At 41.1% G+C, this 21,080-nt stretch overlaps 1 protein-coding gene across 5 annotated transcripts in view; it reads right to left on the reverse strand.

Annotated features, from left to right (window-relative positions):
- Positions 1-21,080, reverse strand: part of celf5a (cugbp, Elav-like family member 5a) — a 175,523-nt gene that overhangs the window by 127,404 nt on the left and 27,039 nt on the right. The window lies entirely within an intron of this gene.

Genomic DNA, 21,080 nt, shown 5'->3' on the forward strand with positions numbered 1-21,080 from the left:
GAAACTTGTCCAAGCTGACAACAGAAAGGACAAAATCTTCACTGGTGTTTTAACACAACAGTTTCTGTCTGCAGTCATTTACCTCTGAGGGAACAGCAATGAGTTATAAGGTCACATTAAGCCCACAGACACATCCAAGGCTGTTTCACTTGGATTTCATGTCATTTCATGTCTTATCTATTGTACCAACAAAGAGGTTTAAATTCAATTTAATTTAACCCATAGCCTCGACCAATCCGCACAGACCTTATACCAGGTCCATGCTCTATGTTTGTTTACAATCACTAGCAAATGTCAGTCACCTATCAGAGGTTTTGCTGAATGCCTGATTTTGTTGACCCTGCCTGACACGGCCCCAAGTCTTACATCTTCCTCCAGTTAGGGTGAAAGATGTTTTGTGTTAAGAAAAGGTGGTAACCAATGACTAAGCTCCTGTGCTGCAGCTCGCTCCTAGTGTAGAGTGTAAATCCCCCTTAGCTCTGACTGAAGGAAGCAGAGAGGTGACAAACCAAGACACCCATACTGTACACAGATATAAATACATCCCTCCACACACCCACACACACACACACACATACACACAAAAAGCCAAGCTCACCACAGGGATGGCGGGTGCGGCAAGCGATTAAGGGCATGGAACAGATGCCCACCTGCTCCCCCTGAACCTGGCCATGCCTCGGCTATGCCAGGGTGCCCAGGGTTGCCCCTGGGTGCCTTAATACACTGTTTCCATCTGTTGCCTGGAAAGTGAAGGGCAGAGATGTCCAAGTGCATGGGCATTACCCCCCACCACAACACACACACATTCTATCTCACTCTTTCTCTGTCAACCCACCCTCTCTAAGCCTGCCATATCTGTTACATCCACCTACCAATCCGCTGTGAGAAGAAAATTGTACATTATTGGAATAACACAATGTCTGACTCTTCCCTTCAAGCCATCACACCAACTAAGCAGAGTCTTCAGCTTTCAGCTGACAGACCAGTTCTGTACATTTAGCATAATGATGGCATGAAGGCAGGGAGGGAAGAGATGAAGAAAGCTGCCCAGCATGTCCTCTTTGATTTAGCTCAGGCTCACCCATTTATCAAAGAAAGGCCTGTATTTGCACATTGAACAAAACAGCAGAAAAATAATAAAAAAGGGCTGGCCATGTGTAGAGTTCAGTGTGTTTACAGATAGGATAAAACACTGATAACTACATATAGTGTGCTGAACTGCCTGTCCGTCAAATAATAGTGATTCTGGATTTTTTTTTTCTCTCTCTCTTTTACTGCAGTTGTAAATGATTATTATCAGCACAAAGCCTGCCTTTATTCTAATTACCTTGTAAATAAACTTGCTTGTCATTACTTTTCAAACCAATTACAGGCTGCCTAATGGAAGCGTTTAATTAGCAGACACTCTACCAGAAAAAAAAGAAAGAGACAGGGGGGAAGAAAAGGAATGAATAGAAAAAAAGGAAAAATGCTGGTGGGGGAGGGACTGCATTCACTGTGTAATTATACAGTCATCAGATGTTTTTTTCCTCTCCTCTGCTGTTTTGCAACGGTGCCACAATAGAGGTTGGACCTCTCTCTCCACTCTCTGTCTGTTAAGCGGGCAGCTGACAATGGAGTGCTCGGCAGGCGGTGACCCGGACCCCCTAATAGTGCTGTGGCAGCCGTGGCCCTCACAGCTGGAGGACAGGAAACAGCAGAATACTGCATGTTGGCCTGCCCACCCATCCCCACCGCTGCTACACTCCTCTTCCAAACCACAACCCCCTATATATCGCCAATACACCCTCCTCAACACCCCATCATCACCCCCATTCACAGTGATGCAATCCCTGCAACTAAAGACATCTTCTTCCTGCATAATAATGTCATCAGTGGCATCTGAACACTAGTCATGCTTTGTTTGATTTTGGAACAGATTTAGCCCGCTCCCATTTTACTCTATTATTAATTCAAGATATGGGATTGGGATTGTACTTTGGATATTTTGCTCGCAAAGAATATTTGAAAAGTTTTCTGACAATATACAAGACAAACAATATAAAACTGATTTGTTCGCTGACGGGTATACTGCCATGTTTGTGATAATGGCAGGCTTTTCTATCGACTGTCAGGACTAGCCACCATTATTATAATTAGAGTCCATTTTCCGTGACAGAGAGAGCTTTGGGAAAGGGGAATGCCCCTCTGTCATTAGCAGAAAATGTTCCAGCCCTAGTAACTACCTCCTGAAAGGGTCGTGACCAAGTAGCTGAAGGAACAACTGTCCAGAATTTTCAAAGCATTGCTTAAGCCATTTCTAATGAATAAGGCAGAAGGTAAGGGAATATAAATACAATTCATACCGAAGGAAATGGAATATGACTCTATATTCTATACTGTTGGTGGGCTAGGAAATGGAAACTCAAAATAATGTGTACTGCTGTTAACGGTGACATGTATCCCCCCATTATAACCTCAAAGATGCCCAAAGTGTGAAACGCATTAAGGAAGAAAGAGGAAAACAGCTGTAACTATCTCCAAGCTAACAGGAGTGCTGGCCTATTCCATGGGGGGGGGGGGGGGTTCTTCAGCTGCACCGTTATCAGGCACAGTCCATCTGACTGGGGAGGGTTGGGGAGGAGAGGGGAAGGCTGGGGGAGAGAGAGGCGGCTGAGGGGTGTGATTACAGCCATGTTAAGACCTGAGAGAGAGATCTGTACTTGCAGAGATTAGACACTCTTCATTCACAGAAAGGTAGGGATGGAAGGATGGAGGGATGAGGGGTGGAGGAATGGCAATGGAGGTGGCAGCAGTGTTATACTGGTATTTGGGGTTTAATATGAGAATTCTGCCAGCATAATTGCATTTCGGCCCTTATCCTCGGCTGCATCAGGCCTCGTTTGGCGACAGTTTCGGGTGCCTTATCTGCTGCCATTCTCTCCCTATCCAGACCCAATCAAATTTGCTCGGGCTAGCTAGGGACAGGCAGAGGAGGGAGGAATACAGCAATGATAAGGTGTATGTGTGTGTGTGTGTGTGTGTGTGCGTGCATGCATGTGCACGTGTGTGCACGTGTGTATGCGTTGGGGGCTTGGTGGATGTGAGTGGGGGGGGTGAACAACGACTTGTATTTTTTTTTTTATGTGTGAGGGAATTTTTTTTCTCTCATTTGAAATGAACAGTTTGCTTGGCATGCTTATCTTGCTTTCATTAGTGGGCTGTCATACTGTGAAGCCAGCCACAGAGTAAGGCAGGAGTGCAGGCAGGCACAGGGAGAGAGAGAGAGAGAGACAGGCAGACAGGCAGTTAGAGGAGTGTGGAGTCATGCAGGTAAGAAAGGAAGACCGGCAGGAAGAGGAAGAGAGGCAGACAGACGGCCTCAGGAGAAGAGATGCAGGCAGGAATGGACACAGGGGAGTATAGACAGGATAACGTCAGGCCTGTAACACATTTATAGTATTTGAGCAAGAGCTTCTTAACAGTAAGATGTCACAAATGACACAAATTGAATGATACAGTAATCTAGTGAACGCTAGCAAAAGAATTTAATCTCTATTTGTGAATGTGCCAAGAAGTGTCAGTCAGAAAGAGACAGAAGATGGACCTACAGAAATTTCACAGCTATAGACTCCAATGAAGATAATTTCCAATTCATTTAACTTAATTGCTGAGTTCTGGGACTCAGAAACATCTCTTTGACAAATTCTGAAAAGCATGATTGTCTAAACTACTTCATCTGGCAGTAAAACCACAAAGTGAGTTGGTTAAAGATGAAATAGAAAGGTCATCTGTGAACTGTGACAGTTTGGGTAATAATTCTACTGTTCAACTGCATTATCTAACCTGGGAGTTTGTTCAAAACTAATGTGACTATTCAGCTTGTCTTGTTAGTATTACCAATAGCACCAAGGTTGTATGAAACTGGAATTTCCCTTTAAGTCTTACATTATAGTATTCATATTATAGTAGTCTGTATTTGAGGCAGAAGATCAGCTGCATTAAATCACAACGTTGCCTGTTGTCCATTAGCAGTCATAACATGATGTATCAGCCACCTACTGGGAGGCTAAAGCAGCACATACCCATTCACCCACGCAACACATGTGCGCACACATACACACATGCTTTACAACTGTGCTATTGTGTAGGAGGTCTGCGAGCTGCCTGTGCAGTTTCCATCTTAAAATGTATTCTTCCTTGGACCATAAAAAATTGCCTCCTCCATGCTCAAAATATTCCCTGCCATTTTCCCAGCATTAGTCATGGACCCGTCTGAAAGAAAAGGGATGAGAAAATCACATAGGGTGGCAATGTAAATGCCGCATGTACTGCATGATGGTTACACTCACAAAGGAGTGTATGAAACGTTCATGTGCATGCTTATGCATGTGTACTGTGCTCACCGTACAGAACGAGCAATTCTGTTCTCATTGTTTGGTAAAATAATTTGTTTCAGAGTGAAAGAATAAAGAAGACTTTTGAATGGGAAAATTAAATAAACACACATTGATAAATTCTAATAAGTTTGGGGGAGAAGCCCTCAGGGCATAGAGATGAGTTTGAATTTTAAGGCTAATCTGTGTAAAAGAAATACAAAACACAATTACACTGGCCTTGAAAAAACGGTGTGCAATCAGATGTGCAGTAATATAAGTGAACATGTTCAGCGGTCTTGGGTGAATCCTACATCATCAAGATCTTAGCTCGGCTGATTGCAAATGAAAAGCTGGTGTGTGTACATGCTTTAATTACAAAATAAATTGATTTCTGTCTGCATCAGATTACCTTCAGAATTAATGTAACATGAAAGAATAATATACAGGTATGTCATGTCAGAAAACTCTCTCTTATTTACTCTTATTTTACCTTGACATGTGACATGTATTGCTGTAGTACTTTTGCAGAGCCAAACCTGTTGTGAGCAGTAGTTGCAAACCTTAAACAACTTATTAATTTCATAGTTCTTCAACTGAAATAGCGTGCAAGTTGATGCAAGAGCAGTACTACAAATAAAAAGGGAAAAAATGTGCATGGCATGTTATCAACTGAGTGTCAGGGGGCACATGCAGCATAGATTACAGAATGAATTAAAATGAGCTGAAATGAGCATGAAGTACATTTTTGTTCCTAGCCTGCAGTTTGTCTAAATTTGGGCATAAGAACATTTAATAATGCAATCACGTTACGCAGTTGCACTTCAAAGTATTTACTGAATCATCGCCCAGGGTTAGGATTTAAATTCTGAATAAATGTGTTTATGGATGAGGCAGGTAGCGGTGGATCTAATCTGACAGATTGGAACAGAAGAGCAGAATGTATGCTCGAACCAGGTGAAGGTTAGCATAGCCCCACAAGGCATCAATCTCCATGACAGAACACGACAGACAGATGGAAAGCAAGTGAGGCCCAGGATGGAGAGAGTAACTAAAGAGAGACTGATAGAGGGGGGGAAAGTGAGAGCGAACTGAGAGTGAAGGCGAATGTAAAAGGAGATGAGGGCTGGCTAGATCAATAGAGAAGTGTTGCCATGGCAACAGGTCATTGAGAACCATCATTGTCATCTTCTTTTTTCCAGCACTATCTTCACCAAAGAAATAATATAAAAACAAAAAATAAATGAGAAGTGTCATTTCAAAAACTGAAATGGATGCTGCAACACAGATATAATGAATGCACAAGCCTTGGAGCCTCAAGTAACATGACAGACCTTTATGTGAGTATGTTTGATTGTAGGACTAGGAGCCATTTTCTGTTAACAGTGTGTCTAGGCTTAAAGTGGGATTGCTGTTGGTAAATGAAAAGGTGGATGGATTAGGGTGAACAATGTCCAATCAGACTAAAGAGGCTTCGCCTGCAGGTTTAAGGGGAAATTTCTGTATGCGGTAATCACACCTCAGACACTGACAGCTTAACTATACGTAAACACAAAACACAAATAACACTGACTCCTCCCCCACACACATTGTTTACACATCCAAAACCAATTGCATGTTCCAAAAAAGTACAAATCTGCCTAAAAAACACCTTTGAGAAATTCTTTCATAAATACTACTGCACCAACTTTTGTTATGGATGGAGGATTCAGACTCCCCACCATTACCTTTTGTAGTTATTAGCTGCTAGAATTCATTCTGAGGGTAGGTCGTGTGCAGCTGATGCTCTAATCGCCCTGGATCTATGCGATCCATTTTTCAGCTGGAGAGAAGCTGCCGTCTTCCCCGGGCCCAGATGGTGTCATTACTGTGGTAAGGCTGAGTGATTATACACCGCTCACACTGGGAGAAACAATGGTTGAGAGTTCTATAGGCATCTTTCCTGACACACACTCCCCCCTCTCTCTCTTTCACTCCCGTCTCTGCTCTTCTCTCACTCTCTCTCTATTCTTTCTAGTTTGCTTTATCATGTTATTTTCTTTACACTTCCTCTATTTCTGCAATTTTTGGTTCTCCCTCTGTGACTTTCTTTCACTTTTTCCTGCATAGACAAGAGAATTAATACAGAGAAGTCTAAGATGTTATTTGGGTACACACACACACACACACACACACACGCCCACACACATACATCCACACCCAAGGCCCAATCTCAACTCAGTGGCAGGTTGAGATAGGGGCAGCTGACTGGAAGCCGACAGGGTGGCATGGTCACAGCGCATCAGCCGGAGCTTTTGTTGCCAGGCAATCTTGTCAATCCTAGCTGGCAAGGAGAGAGCCGTGAGTGGAGTAATCTCTAAGACAAAGGTCAACAAGTTGAGAGAGTGACGGAGAGAGCCGAGACACACCTGTCACACATCTGACAGTCCAGGGGTCAAGATGGAAGGAGGCGTGAGAGGACGGAAAAGGACAGAGGAAAGAAGGGATAGGGAGGGAGGATGCCAAGGAGGAGGATAGAGGAGACAAGAGAGAAAGGCAGCGAAGGAAAACATTACCAAGGCTAGTCCCCCCCCCCAAAAAAAAAAAATATATATATATATATATATGAAACGAAATAAAAGATAAAGGGAAGCAAAGGGAGCCAGTGGTTTGAAACACAAAGGAATGGAGTGAAGAGTGAGCTGGAGCTGCAGTCTGTGATCCGCTGGGAATTGGGGAGTGGGGAATGGGGGGGGGGTCAGATTTTGTTATTTTTTCCCTTTCATGGTCTATTTGGTTTGCCAGACCATGCAGCTTAAATACCCTCCCCTCCCTTCTCCCCTTACCAGCAGCAGTGCACATTCATGATTGAGGCCAAAACATATACAGTAGAGCACAGCGTCATGCATGTCAACACACACACAGGTGGATGCATATGACACATATCAACCACTTTAGAAGTGGACATTTAATGCTTCAGAGTATTAAAAGATAGCTAAATTATTAATAAAACACTGGAGCTAGGCTTATGTCCTGAGTGGTTTGGAACTTGCTTTCACACAAGGATACACTTATAACATAAAACACACACATACACACAAAATCATGCCAGTGTAGACACGCATTCCCAGTTTTCCTTCTAAGCCATTTAATCCCTCATCGACCCACTCGCTTTCTGGGACTTTCTGACTCTCTGTTGCACATATACTGTATTCTCTTCTCAAATGCATCACTGCCTTTCACTCATCCCTACATTCTCTACAGCCTTGGCTCTTTTGCCAGCCACACGAGACCTTACAGTCTTTTCAGACTCTTCCAATCCTTGACACTCTCAGTCTAATGTTTTCCTCTATATTTCTCTCTCAGTATTTCTGTCTGTTATCTTATGTTGTGTCTGCCTCCCTTCTGTCTGTCCCCTTTCCCTCCTTCCTGTGACAGGGAGCCTTCCTCATCTCCGGCAGAGGCCCACAGTTCCCTAGCAGCAGCAGCATCTGCTTATATAACTCGGCTAGCCTGTGTATCTCGGATGCTGGTTTGCTCCTGGTAACCCTTGTGTCTTTCCTTTGTTGTTCTGTCTCATACCTCCCTGTCTCAGTTGTTCCCACCTGCCGTACACTTCACATTTTTCTCCACCTTGTGTTTCTTTTTCACACTTTCTCATTTCAGTGTCTTTTCGCATTACAATTCTCTCTCTCTCTCTCTCCCTCTCTCTTTCTCTCTCTCCCTCAACCACATCTCTTAGCCTCGCTCCCTCACTCTCTGCCCCCACCCATTTGCTGTCTGCACTCATTTTCATTCTCTCTTGTTCATCGCCACTCTTGCTCTCTTCCTTGTCACACTCTCTCCTTTCTTTTCCCTTTCCGTCTTTTTCACCCCTCCTTCTCTCACATGCTCTCCTCTCCTCACACCTCCTTCAACATGTTGAGATGGGAATCGCACAATGCCAGTGAGGAGAAGGGGGTGGGTGGTGGAGTGCCATTTCTACATAGTATTCACACTTCTGCTGGTGCGAGAGAGAGCGCTGCAACGTTTGGAAGAAGAAAACGTGTAGCAATATTTGACACAACTGTAGGTTATTCAGTGCCACTGGTTCACACTGATATAAGTCCAGAATATTCATGAGCATAAATAAAATTGCAGTTGAGCTACTGACAAACTAGTTAGCATCCTAAAATCCAAAGTTTCACTCACACACACACACACACACACGTTACATACTCTATGAAGCAACCGAAAGCCATAATTTGGTGCCATCCAGGATGCAGTATTGCTGAGAAGACGGCACCTCTGTCTCTACAAGCGAACATGGCAAAGTGCCTAGACTTCTCATAAGGATGTGAGGAGTGAGGAGCAGCGCAAGGGGACAAAGAGGAGAGAGAGAGGGGTAGAGAATTGGTAATGCACTCCCCTAGCATACAACGAGCCACATGGAGGAGCCAGATAAGACACCCTGGCCCCTGCTCTGACTGCTGGAGTAAAGCCTCTCCACCGACGCGAGCGATGACTGCAAGGCTTTGGCCGACGCTTCGCTCTATCCATCTATAGCCCTGTGATGCCTCTATTACAATGGCTGCCCCAGAGCTACGTGGGCCCACGCCAGCTGCACAGGATTATAATTAGAGGAACCATGAAGTGCCCTGGACACTGGCAATTGATCTGACTGACAGTCCAATATTTCCACCAGGGAAATAAACCTTCGTTTGCCACTGAGGCAAAGTGGAAATGGGGGCTGGGGGTTAGGAGTGGGAGTGTCATGGGTGAAGGGTGTAAGAGGGTGGAAAGTGAGATGATAGAGAACTGGAGGGGGCATATGGGAAATTCTTCCCCTGCTGCACCTCTTTGTTTTTTCTACTCTCACTTTAGGCTTCTAACAGAAATGGATGGTTGATTGAGTACACATGAGCAATTCTGTGCACAAGAGTGTGAGTGTCTATGTGGGTGCGCTTTTGTGTATGTGTGTGGACCTGCTATGATGCTGCTGTGGTAGTATGATTGAGACTGACTCCTATTCCCACTTTAAATTCAAGTGGTGTCTTGTCTTGTCTTTAAACAGCAAAGTCTGTTGTAGCAAGTTACTCTTGCTCTTAATAATGTCTAGCCTTGACAAAGGTCTTCCAGCAGATATGTGAGCAGGCAAAGCAACATCTGAAGAGGTGACCTACACTTAGCAATGTCAAACCCATCTGCTTTTGTATCTCTCAAAAAGCAATATGCCGTGTGGTGACAGTTTTCTATGGTAAGACTGAATGCTGTTTTGAGTAAATCCAGGTCAGCCTGACAAATCCACGGGTTTGTGTCGACATTTTGAGGTTGTTCTAATGTTTCCTTCTGTTGTTTCCTCTGAGACTCCTGGGAGGCTTTTAGCTTGACAGCATCACTACAGTTCCCACAAGTCTGCTGCTAGGTCACATGCCCACAGAGAGAGAGAGAGAGAAAGATAGAGAGAGAGAGAGAGAAAGATAGAGAGAGAGAGAGAGAGAGAGAGAGAGAAATCAGGGAGAGAGAGTGCAGCAACTCAAAAATGGAGGATGATGATAACTTATGACAGGTTTTAAGGCTGTGAAACGTTACGGGGATACACATTGGTCTTGCTTTTTATATACTGAGCATGCCTACATACTTCATAAATATAACTACTCCTGGTCTAGCATACCCACACACAGACAAGTGTGAGTTTCTGTTTCGTAATGAAATAGTTCACATGGCCATCCACACATTTGGCATTTTTGTTATTGTATCCCTTTTGCCTGTATTCAGCCAGATGGTGCTGTAGGAAGTACAGCACATTTCAAAATGAAAGCTTCTTTTATTACCATACATACAGTATCACGCAATCACACAAAACAACACAATCATTCATCAGTGACCCTATTTTTGTCACTCAAAAATATATTTTTTATGTTTAGTGGATGTCATCATTTAAATATGAATGATAAAAAGCTTTTTTGCTTGACTGAATAACAAAATACTGAAATGATATATGTTAATATTTCAGTTTTACAATCTGTAATTTTATGTTTTCCAGGTAAATGTACACAGGTACAGAGGTTTAAGGAAAGAAATATGAGTATTTAAATTTGATTTCATTTCAACTGTCTCTCTGTCACTGCATTATTTACTGATATCAATTTTGCACTGGAATATTACAGGTAAATGAAGTATGAATGAAGCAAGAGAAAACAGAGGAAACACTGATGTAAACAAGAGTCTACTGCTCAACCACATGCATGTGATAATTGAAAATGGAACATTACAGTAACAGATGTATTTTTTAAGACCATAAGAAGGATAGAGAAAGGATTTGTATGCACTATTCTTTTTCAGCAGAAGTCTGCAGCACATACAAACTGATGTAATCTGATATTGAACAGCTACAAATATTTGGATCACAGTTTTCAAAATTCTAAATTCAAATCATTTACAGACAGTACTTATATTCCTTTTGGAACTCTTAGTTTGCAAATTTAGTTTGAGTCCAATAGGACAAATGTGCATTTACTTTTAGTGTCTGTATTTATAAAACTGTGCTGCTTTCAACCAGCATCCCAGATTTAAGACTTCTTGACTGCAGCAGAAACCAATCTTTCTGCACTGATTTGTTTACTAACTCTCTGAAGGAGAGCTATGGACAAGCACACAGTTGCTTTACAGGATATAATAAATACTGTGATTTTTCTGCACCTCCTTTGTGACTTTCTTTTTTTGTGCTATGCTGATTCTTTTGCTTTCTTTCTTTCTCTTTCCTAAATTGTCCTGTGATCAAACTTAATTCCTTATCTCTTACCTCTCTTACCACATTGCCTCCCCCCTATTCGCACATTTCTTCCTCTATTTTTCTTTCTTTTTTCCCATGTCTCTGCTAGTCCTAACGCATCAAGGCTATTCAAAGCAGGCAGCCAGTGAAAGCTTCATGTGTCATCTGCTCGGGTGACAGTAATGCACTATTTCTTTTCATCTTCAAGCAATGCCACCATTATCAGTGTATAAGATGTATGGCAAGACAATATTAATGGTCTCTTTCTCCTGTGCGAAATGAAGGAGGCCTCAGCAAAACAAACAATCTGCTCTTTCTTCTCAAGGCAACTGAGCAGGTATATCAAAGGAGAATAAAAAATGACCACTATGTGCGCCGTTTGTCTCTGCTGGGTCATGAGAGGAATGGCTTTCCACAGAGAGAGTGCAGCGAGTGAGCCTCTGCTCACAGCCTCGTCTTTACTTCACGAGTAGGATGCACTGTTGAATTGTGACTGTTCTGCATGGAGCCATGAATGAGCACTGACATCATATAAGATGATAAAGCTTAGAGTAATGCTTAGCAAGTATCAAAACGCTCTAGTAAAGCAGTGTGTGATGCTGACAATGCAGAATATTAATAAGATAAGTAATAAAATCAATTGAATCCTAAGATTTTGTGTTACTGTGTATTGAATCATTATACAGTATATCACCAGTGTCAGCATTATGCATTCCCCTCTCAGTCAGAATCCATATCCATTCAGAGTCCATCTTCAGTGGTATTAGAGTACAAAGAATCTGAACTTACTAAAGGCAGTGACATTTTTTTGACCACAAAGCTTGTACACGTAGCAACTGGCTGTGCAGAGCTCGGGGTCTACTTGTCAGGAACAGGGCATGACTATAAAGGACAGAGCTGTCTCCCTGCATTAAAACAAAATATACTAGTATAGGGGGCTTTCCACGTGAATGGGTGGCTTGCAAAGTGACTTAATTTCTCATGCAATGTGGAGGATTGACTTAAAAAAAGGGTTCAGAGGCAAATGAGGAGCAGGATTGAAATTACGGCATGGAACCCTTTTGGCTAATTATAAAGTATAAGCTTAATTGGAAACCAAAACGGTTATTTTATATCCATAATCCAGTAAATGCATTTTGTCTGTTTTTTCTATCTGCTCTACTTATGCAGATCTAAGTTTTAATGAGCCTCTCTTAAAAATTATGCACAGAGAGCAAGCCAGTCTTATGGAGAATAGGTTAGGAAAAGTGCATTAATAAATTACCCTTGCCTGTCTGTATTCATTCTTGTCAGGATCTACTCTGCTCCTGTTGATTCTATGCCTTCATTCCAGCTTAGAATAAGGCCTAAGCAGGAAGGCGGGACAGATTAAATCCCTTTGTATTTACTAGACATAGACATTGTATTATTATAGGTTTATTGGAAAGCCTGTGCAGTATTCAGCTGTTTATAATGCACTCACGCAGTGGTAATGCATGGAATGGCTATCTGCTGCTGAGGAGATATATTACAAAGGGAGATACCTCCCAAGCAAGTTATTAAAAACACTAAACCATTAGCTGGTGGAGCTGGGGCTCACTCCTCCTTCACTCTCCTGATCTCCTCACTGCTCTCTTCTCCCGAGAGCCTAAAATTAGACAGAACATCCCTGACACACAAACACACACACACATACACACACACACACACACACACACACAAACACACAGAGCAACACACTAGCTTGCACGCACGTTCACACACAGCTATTTATAGCACATTACCATAACAGTGACCTATTTGTTTGTTTTTTTTTTAAACTGTCTGGGCTACACATTTTATTCAGTACATTTTCTACACACTACAGCATGTGCTTAACATTTGAGATTAAATTAGACACTACATTCTGAGGGGCATGTCAGTTAGAGGAATTTGACTTTACATTCACTGGTTTTAAAAAATTATTTAGACAAACTGATACTGCAGACTGCTACCTTGGCCTATATTGGAGAACAGATCCTTTGTCCGCCTCCCATTGATATAGGATCCAGATATTGGATGGCTGTACTTTATTTAAGCAGGACTAATATAAAGGAGTCCTGTCTGGTCTTAGACAGAGTGTTTGTAGGCTACGTTCTGGCTCCAGGGAAGCCTGCGGCGCTCTAGCACCCACGGTCCCGAGAGGAGTGCCACCACCACTGAGTGAGGAGAAAAATGGCTTTGAGACACAGAGATGGAAATATGTAGAAAAGAGCTAAGAAGAGAGGAAGACACAGAGGGGGAAGAAAAGGGGAGAAAGAGTTAGAGAGAAAAAAAGAGACACAGAGAAGGAGGATAATGAATAGAAAACAGGAATTTGTATTCAGACAGACTCTTAAAATCTGTCCTAAGTATAAAGACAGCTTGAGGATAGACATGCACAATAGCATATCCACTATGATATACAGTGCTCAAGAGGGCTGTATAATGCATAGTCATCTTAGCACTCATTAATTAACCCAGCAAAATAGAGCAAAAAAAATGACAATGTGCACCAAAAATGTTTAATCCAAAATGTTTAATCAGTCAACAGCTCTGGGAGTACTGAAAAACACTGTTACAGCCAGGCCCACATGGGTTCAGGTAATTCAAAGGAGTTCAGCTGCATGACAAAAGACATAAATCAAAGGTATGCATTTTGGTTTATACAAAGGCTGAGCTAAAATTACAGGTCAAAAAAGCAATTACTCTTTTCTGAGGTTGTCAAATCGAATAAGAAATGTGTTTTAGACAAAAGACGAAAAGCAGTCTACCAGATGGGTGTCATAACACGCTGCAGTTTTGCCTTGAGGTGGTAAGAATTGTTTTGCCTTGCAAAAAATATTTTCTTTAATGTGCATTTTCACAGCAAATGGTCTATGGCTCGAAACGCACACATTTCACTCAGGTCACATGTACTGTATTGTGGACGACTACGTTACTACTATGCATTGTGTCTCTCTGTTAATACTATTAAAAGGCCAGATGGAGATCAAATGGAGAAAAAGAGCCAAGTTATAATATGATAATTCACAATAAAGTGAAACAGACAAGTTCATATCTAGAAGAAATGGTGCCTATGCTACTGGCCATTTCAGCACCATGGACAGCACTACAGGCAGCAGAGTTCAGTACTGTCTTCTTGTAATGGATCCTTCAATATAACATTACATTGTGGTAAAAAGGATTCACTCTTTGTGTCATAACATGAGCCACTAAAAATAGATTTATAAAAATAAAAACAGCACCAACCATAAAACATTGTATCAGATGCCACAGATATTTCATTAGCAGTTTAAACCTATAGCTACATAATTGCAACTCCACCATCATCCTCACACCCTGTGATTATCCTGCTGGAAAACAACACATAAGCAAACAAACAAACAAGCAAACAAACAAATTAAAATAGCAGGCTACTAAAGCATATAGCCCTGATTTTGGAAGCCAACACTCCAGTTAAAACCTCCATCTGTTGAAATGCATTCCCGAGGTGCTCCTAGAAACTGTGAACGCCCACACACAGAAAACTCTGCCAGGAGAACAAAGACAAACATTTCAGAACCCCCATGCACCTCTCGCACCACAGCGCATGAAGAAGAAAAAAGCTTTTCCCCCTGCTAAATATATGGGCTTGACGTGGGAGCATGTGGGCTGGTGAGAGCTCAAGATGCAATGCTTTACTTCAACACAGATCTGCAATATTAAGAGAGCCATATCTCTTATTATTTCTCCCTACTCTGACACCTAGCCTGTATCCTTTTGTAGGATACATTCATCTCACAATACTTAAAATGGAACAATGAGAATATGCTGCTATGGATGATATAATTAATTTCTAATAGCTTTGTTAAAGTAGATTAAAGAGATTTTAGTACACTGAAGCTTATGACTCTATGTACTTAAATCTCTTGATACTCAGTGTTCCCCTGTTGTCAGTGTTCCTCTCCGTAAACATCCACAAACACCTCCCAAAAAAAAGATTTCTATACAATAATAACCACAGCCCCTAGTCCATTCATATTTATAGTCAACATCAAAGGGAAGAGGCAATGCATTAGAGCCCACTTTGGCTCAAGGGGAGAAGCCATTTCCACAGTTTCTCAACAGGAGAGTAAAAATGCCTTTATCCTGTAACCCATGGCAATCCTAAATAACCCAGCCACTGTGATCAACAGTCAAATAAAGACATTTCATTTGAGGCACTGATGTTAATTTGATTTAGTCTGACCTAATGGTTCTCAAACAGAGGGCCAAAGAGTCTTAAGGTTTAACTCTCCAGGCTCAGAGGCAAAGGACACACAAAGCCCTAGAGACAGGCACCATCCAGGGTTGCCTTTGTGACAACTCTACACAAACACTTGTATACAAAGTATATTTGCATGGGAACACATACACATGAGGACCCAAGCACATATTATAAGGATTGGTTTAATTTACTATAATGCCTAAGGTTCAACCTTCAACCCTTACTATGAGGAACGTAAGCGTCAGTGTCAAACTAATGTTAAATCGTTTAAACAGTGAAGTACGTAAAGGGCTGAACAATAGAGTGAAATTTAAACAATATTATTGCTATGTACTCTATATCCAGATATGTCTAATGTCAGTCAACTCAATTGACATATGACAAACCTCTTCAGAAATTTAGAACAAAAACTTTGGTGAATCATTTTGTGAGTTGCAATCACTATTTGTTTGCGATAAAATGTCATGATAATATTACTAAAATACCAATTCTACTGAAAATCAATATACTATTGAATTATCACCCTGCCCTGATTACTAGACATACTCATGAATCCTTGTATAACCCACAGTAAGTAATGCAACTTCTATGTAAAAACACAAAATTCATTGGGTGTGCATTAATAGTGAATGCACACCCAAATTTATTTTCAGTTAAATGAATATGACATTTAAAACCAAGTTCAAGAATGATATTCATATTCTTTAGTCAGAATAAGTTAGACATACGAGGTGAAAATCACCTGAATTATCTTTGGCCCAAATATGTCACACCAGGACATCGCCACAACATGCACACATACACAAAACCTTCTATTAACCTCTGTCCACCCATCATAAAGGATGCCAGTAACAGAATAACACACACTTAAAAAGCACATCTGTCTGCAATTCACATGGTGGCACTAAGAGATCCCATCAACCTCTCTGTCAGAGGAATTCAAACCAAATCCTGACACTTAGTGTGTCAAAAACAAAGGTAAAACATTATTTGTTTCACAACAGTGTGATAGCTCCAAACAGTGAATGGTGAATAATTTCTGCCAACTGCAGAAAAATGCACAATCTGAAATCACCGGAGGGGGGATTTTTAAATGTTTGTGTTGTTTTTAAATCTCAGGAACAGTTTATGCCTTTGGTGATGATTATTGTGTACATCATTCACTATGGGCTTTTGTGAGTAAGACTGCAGCCACAATACAAGATCTTGTTTTATTCAAAAAGTAATCAGTGAATACATTCAGGGACATTACATCTGTGACTACTAAAATGTTTTGACAACACGTGGAACACATGAAAACTATAAACGTATTTCTATTTAGATGTTTGAATGGGTGTTTTTGAACGCCCTCGTTTCTGAGTCAGTCTGAAAAACATCCTGTCTCTTCCTGTCTTCCAGGCAATAAGAGAGGATGCAGCACCCGAGGCTTTGTTGTTCTCCCTAATGTGAGTTAATCTGGACACTGTCACATCAAACACAGGGACATCTTAGGTGTTATGTAGATAGTGTTAATAGAAACTTAGCCTGGCTCTGTCCCTGTGGGCCCTTCTCTTTGCCTTTTCACTTGGATGGAGGCAGAGAGATAGGCCATCTTCAAAGCCCTCTGTGTCTTCTCTGCATCGACCAGGCTCCTCTGCAGCCCTAGAGGCTTCCTATTAGAAAGGATTTGTCTTACAAGCCCTGTGTGTGCTGCCACTCTGAAAAAAAGAAATAAAATGAAAAAAAAAATTAAAAAATAATAATTAAGTTGTCCCTTTGTCTACAGATGCTACAGAGACATAGCATGATATTGATGCACCTGACTGACAGACCCACATCCTACTATCAAACATACATGCTACTATCAGAGCTCCATTCACACATTAACTCAGGCAATATGTCATTGTGCTCATTTCTTTCAAGAGAGAATAGGGCTTTCTGCCTATTTCATTTGCACCAAAAAATAAGCCAGGATTTACAGCTTGGTGATCCTGTGTTTTGATAGTGTAGGGCTGAGGTGGCCTGACATTTTTTGATATTTGTAATTTCTTATTTTCTCTTTAGCTGAGCTCCATGCTGATCCTTAGATAACCTGCCATCTCTTCTGCCTTTATTACTGTATGTCTGTAAGCTATAGCCAGAGCACTATCAAGCATCTTCAATAAAGGGGGCTGGGCTGCAAAAGATAGCAGCGTTGACATGGAAAGAAAGTGCGAGAGAGAAAGAGTAAAAGAGAGACTAGAAGAGAGGGAGAAAGAAAAGGCTTTTATTTTCTCTTCTTTGCCACAACCTGAAATATACTCAGACAGTGTAACTATAGCTTACCAGCCTATACCCACAGGGCTCTCACTATGTACAGACACTATAATAAATCTGGCATTATCAGATCCTGGTCATACAGCAGACACAGCCTAAGTGCTTTTAGATGTGTCAGAGGACATGACGGACATTCACTGCCCCACTGATGACTTCCCATTCATCCACTGTAAAGTTAGTTAATAGTTCCCTATGGAGCTTTAGATGTTCACAATTATGGTTTTCTTTATATGCAGCATTTTTCACCAAAACAGACTGTGTACTCTTAAGGCCTGACAAACACACAGTGCATTTCCTACTTCATGAGGCATTTGCAAAGCCTTCTATATTCTATATACACGTTGCCAGCGCCAGCCAGCAGAAATATTCATCACGTCACCCCCAAACTCATGGCATGCATGTGCAGTCTTGGGCATGTGATGTTAGACCACGTGATACAAATACCAAAGAGACTTTTCATCAAATCTTTGCTTTAAAGAACCACTAGTGGTCAAAAGCTCCAGAAAGTACTTCTAAGCCCATCAACTGGTTGGACAAGAGAAGACAAGAGAGGAGATACTGGGTAGAAAGAAGTAGTTAAAACCATAGAGATGGAAGAGTAAATAAAGAAGTGGGTTGGACACCATGCTCTGCCCTTTCCCAATCTTGAAAGAGGGGCACTGAAGAGTAGTCTTTCAGGAATATATTAATAACACTGCAGTAAAAGCACACCCATGGGTACAAGCTGAACCCATCAAATTAATCTGAGATAAATTTGCAAGTCATCATCATAATTTAAAATGTTTTAGAGACGGAATAAAAGATCAAAGAACAGAAGGAACTAGTCTGATGACAAAGACGTACGGATAGAAAGAGATGAGAGGTGGAATAAAAGAGAAAGTGAGAAAAGGAGGGAGAGAGAGTTTGCATAGCAGACATATTTTGATGGGCAAAGAAGAGGCCTTACAAGGCCTCTTCAGACAGGCAGGCAGACACATAGAAACTGGCAGATGGGAAAACAGGCAGGAAAGCAGCCAAATTCTATATGCTGCTGCAGTGTCATACAGATTGATAGATTCATAAATAATGAATCAAAAAAACAGGTAAAATAAACTATGTAAATAAATGTGCTGTCTCGTCCTCATCCTAATGGCTTGTGCCTGTGCGTATCTTTGCTTCAGTCTATATTTATGTATGTGTGTGTGTGTGTGTGTGTGTGTGTGTGTACACTCACTTAAGCAGTGTGGCTGCCCACGCTGCCATGGCAATCCTTTGCTTGAACCACATTACTGATGTTGTGTGAAGATGATGAGAGACAGCTTTAGCATACCTCATAGAAACACTCACAGACACATGTGCATCCTTATGCATGTCTGTCAAAGAGCATATTCTAAGCACTTGTATTCATGTGTCATCCTCTATAACTATTAAAATATACAGCCAGATTTGGAGAGACACTTCAGATGATTGATGTCTTTAAAACAACAGCAAAGAGGAGTATTGCATTTTTCTCATAAAAGGAGCTTGAAATGAATTGACAACAAGCCAAGTTCACGATTATTCACCTCTAAAAATTGCAGGTGAAACATCACCACAGATTTTGTACAGCCATTTATATCCAGACTGAACATCATCACCTTCAGCAGCTGTGCACAATCAAACAATCAAACTGTAGAGGTGTATAAACACTTATTTCCCAGTAGGTAATTTGAGCAAGCCTGGCACTCCCTTATTAAAACAAACTAAATTAGAAAATGAAGTACCCGTTTCCTCATATTTAAAATATAATTCCTTAAACTCTTACATTTTTCTATTTTTTTTAGTGCAAAGAGAAAGTGGCTTGAAAAGCTCTAGTATTCTCCAGATTTGTAATTATCAGTGGGTGGATATCAATCCGTTGTGCACAAAGGTAAGACCCATCTGCCCTCCACTGCAAATGAAGAGGAAAATGGAAACAAGTTTAAAACTGCACATTTTTGTCTGAATCTATATCAATCAACATTTTATCACAGACTACTCTTCAGCAGCCGGTGCAGAAGATTGAGATACAACCGAAAAAAAATCACCTCAAATTTGATTTCTGGCAATGGAAGATCTACCAACAGCAATAAAATATGATAATGTTAGCAATGGAAAATATATTTTAAAGTATATATTTTCCATGTGTCATACATAAACATATTTTGGCATACTTAAGCAGCCCCTTCTAAATATGGATTTGTAAAAACCAGTAAAATTGTCACTCAAACTAATACAATCATTTATGGGGAAATATAGGCAGTGATTTTGTAACAGTGTTTAAATGTCAGGCAGCTAGCAGACACCAAAAAAGCACCAAAAAATAGCTACAAACTAGACATGATCTGGAAATGATCTATAAATGGATTCACTGACGGTAGGCATCAGTGGAAAACACACATGCACAATACCTGCAAAAAGACAGCACACTGCTACATGAAACTCTATCTTGTACACATTGTTACTGTCTGTAAAGACAGGTATTGTTTATCATTACACACACACGCAGTAAGATTAAGCATACCAGCAACAAAGTGGCAAATTTATATATACTCATTATACTATGGAATTCTGTATAGTAGTACAAGACAGTTGCCAAAGTTACCATAGCTACTTGGTGAGTAAATACACTGTCATAAATTTAATACACAAGGAAAAAAACACAGGCACAAGAATAAGTGCACTGCCTTGGGTCTGTGTTTTATTGAGAGAATTGCTGGAAGAGGTTTTATGGGCACTGTCAATATCATATATTAATATACTGACCAAACAGAGCAAACAATGGTCTCTGGTTCCATATGAATAACATGGATTATCCAGAGGGATCAAGGCTGAATGACTGCTTTGTTTTTAAGTATTTTGATCATTTTGATTCTCCTGCCTGCTTTTCTCATGTAGTTTTTTTCCCCCAAGATGTCCATATATTCTAATATGAAAATGTGAGGGGCAGTGCATATTCAACAAATGAGCACCACATAGTCAAACTAATGATTGTCTTTGGGATGCCTTTTGACTTCATCATGGGATTCAACAAAAGAAGGACCACAGCTGTGCTGTTTCTCTCCTGTTCCATACAGTACAGGTTAAAACTACCAGTCCTGATCAGGCAGCAAGACCCTCCATCAGTACCTCCCACTCTCCATTTCCCTCTATCTCACTCCCTCCATCTCATTTCTTAATCTTCACAACTCAGTGACTCAAATATCTTTCCTTTTACTTCTCATTCCGTTTCAGTCTCCCTGTCTACTTTTTGACCCATCCCTACTTCTTCTCCTTTCTCTCTCTCATCCACATATCTTCATCTTTTTCTCCCTCTTTTCTATTTTCTCTTTTCCACCTCCAAGCTGACTTCACAGAACCACCTCCTGTCTGAGAGCTTGCAGAAAGCACATTAAAGGATTCACACTGGCGAACCCTGCAGAGCAGCGTGACTCTAAATTGCATCCTCCAAAAC

This window comes from Lates calcarifer, linkage group LG17 (genome assembly GCF_001640805.2).
Source record: "Lates calcarifer isolate ASB-BC8 linkage group LG17, TLL_Latcal_v3, whole genome shotgun sequence".
NCBI lineage: Eukaryota > Metazoa > Chordata > Actinopteri > Centropomidae > Lates > Lates calcarifer.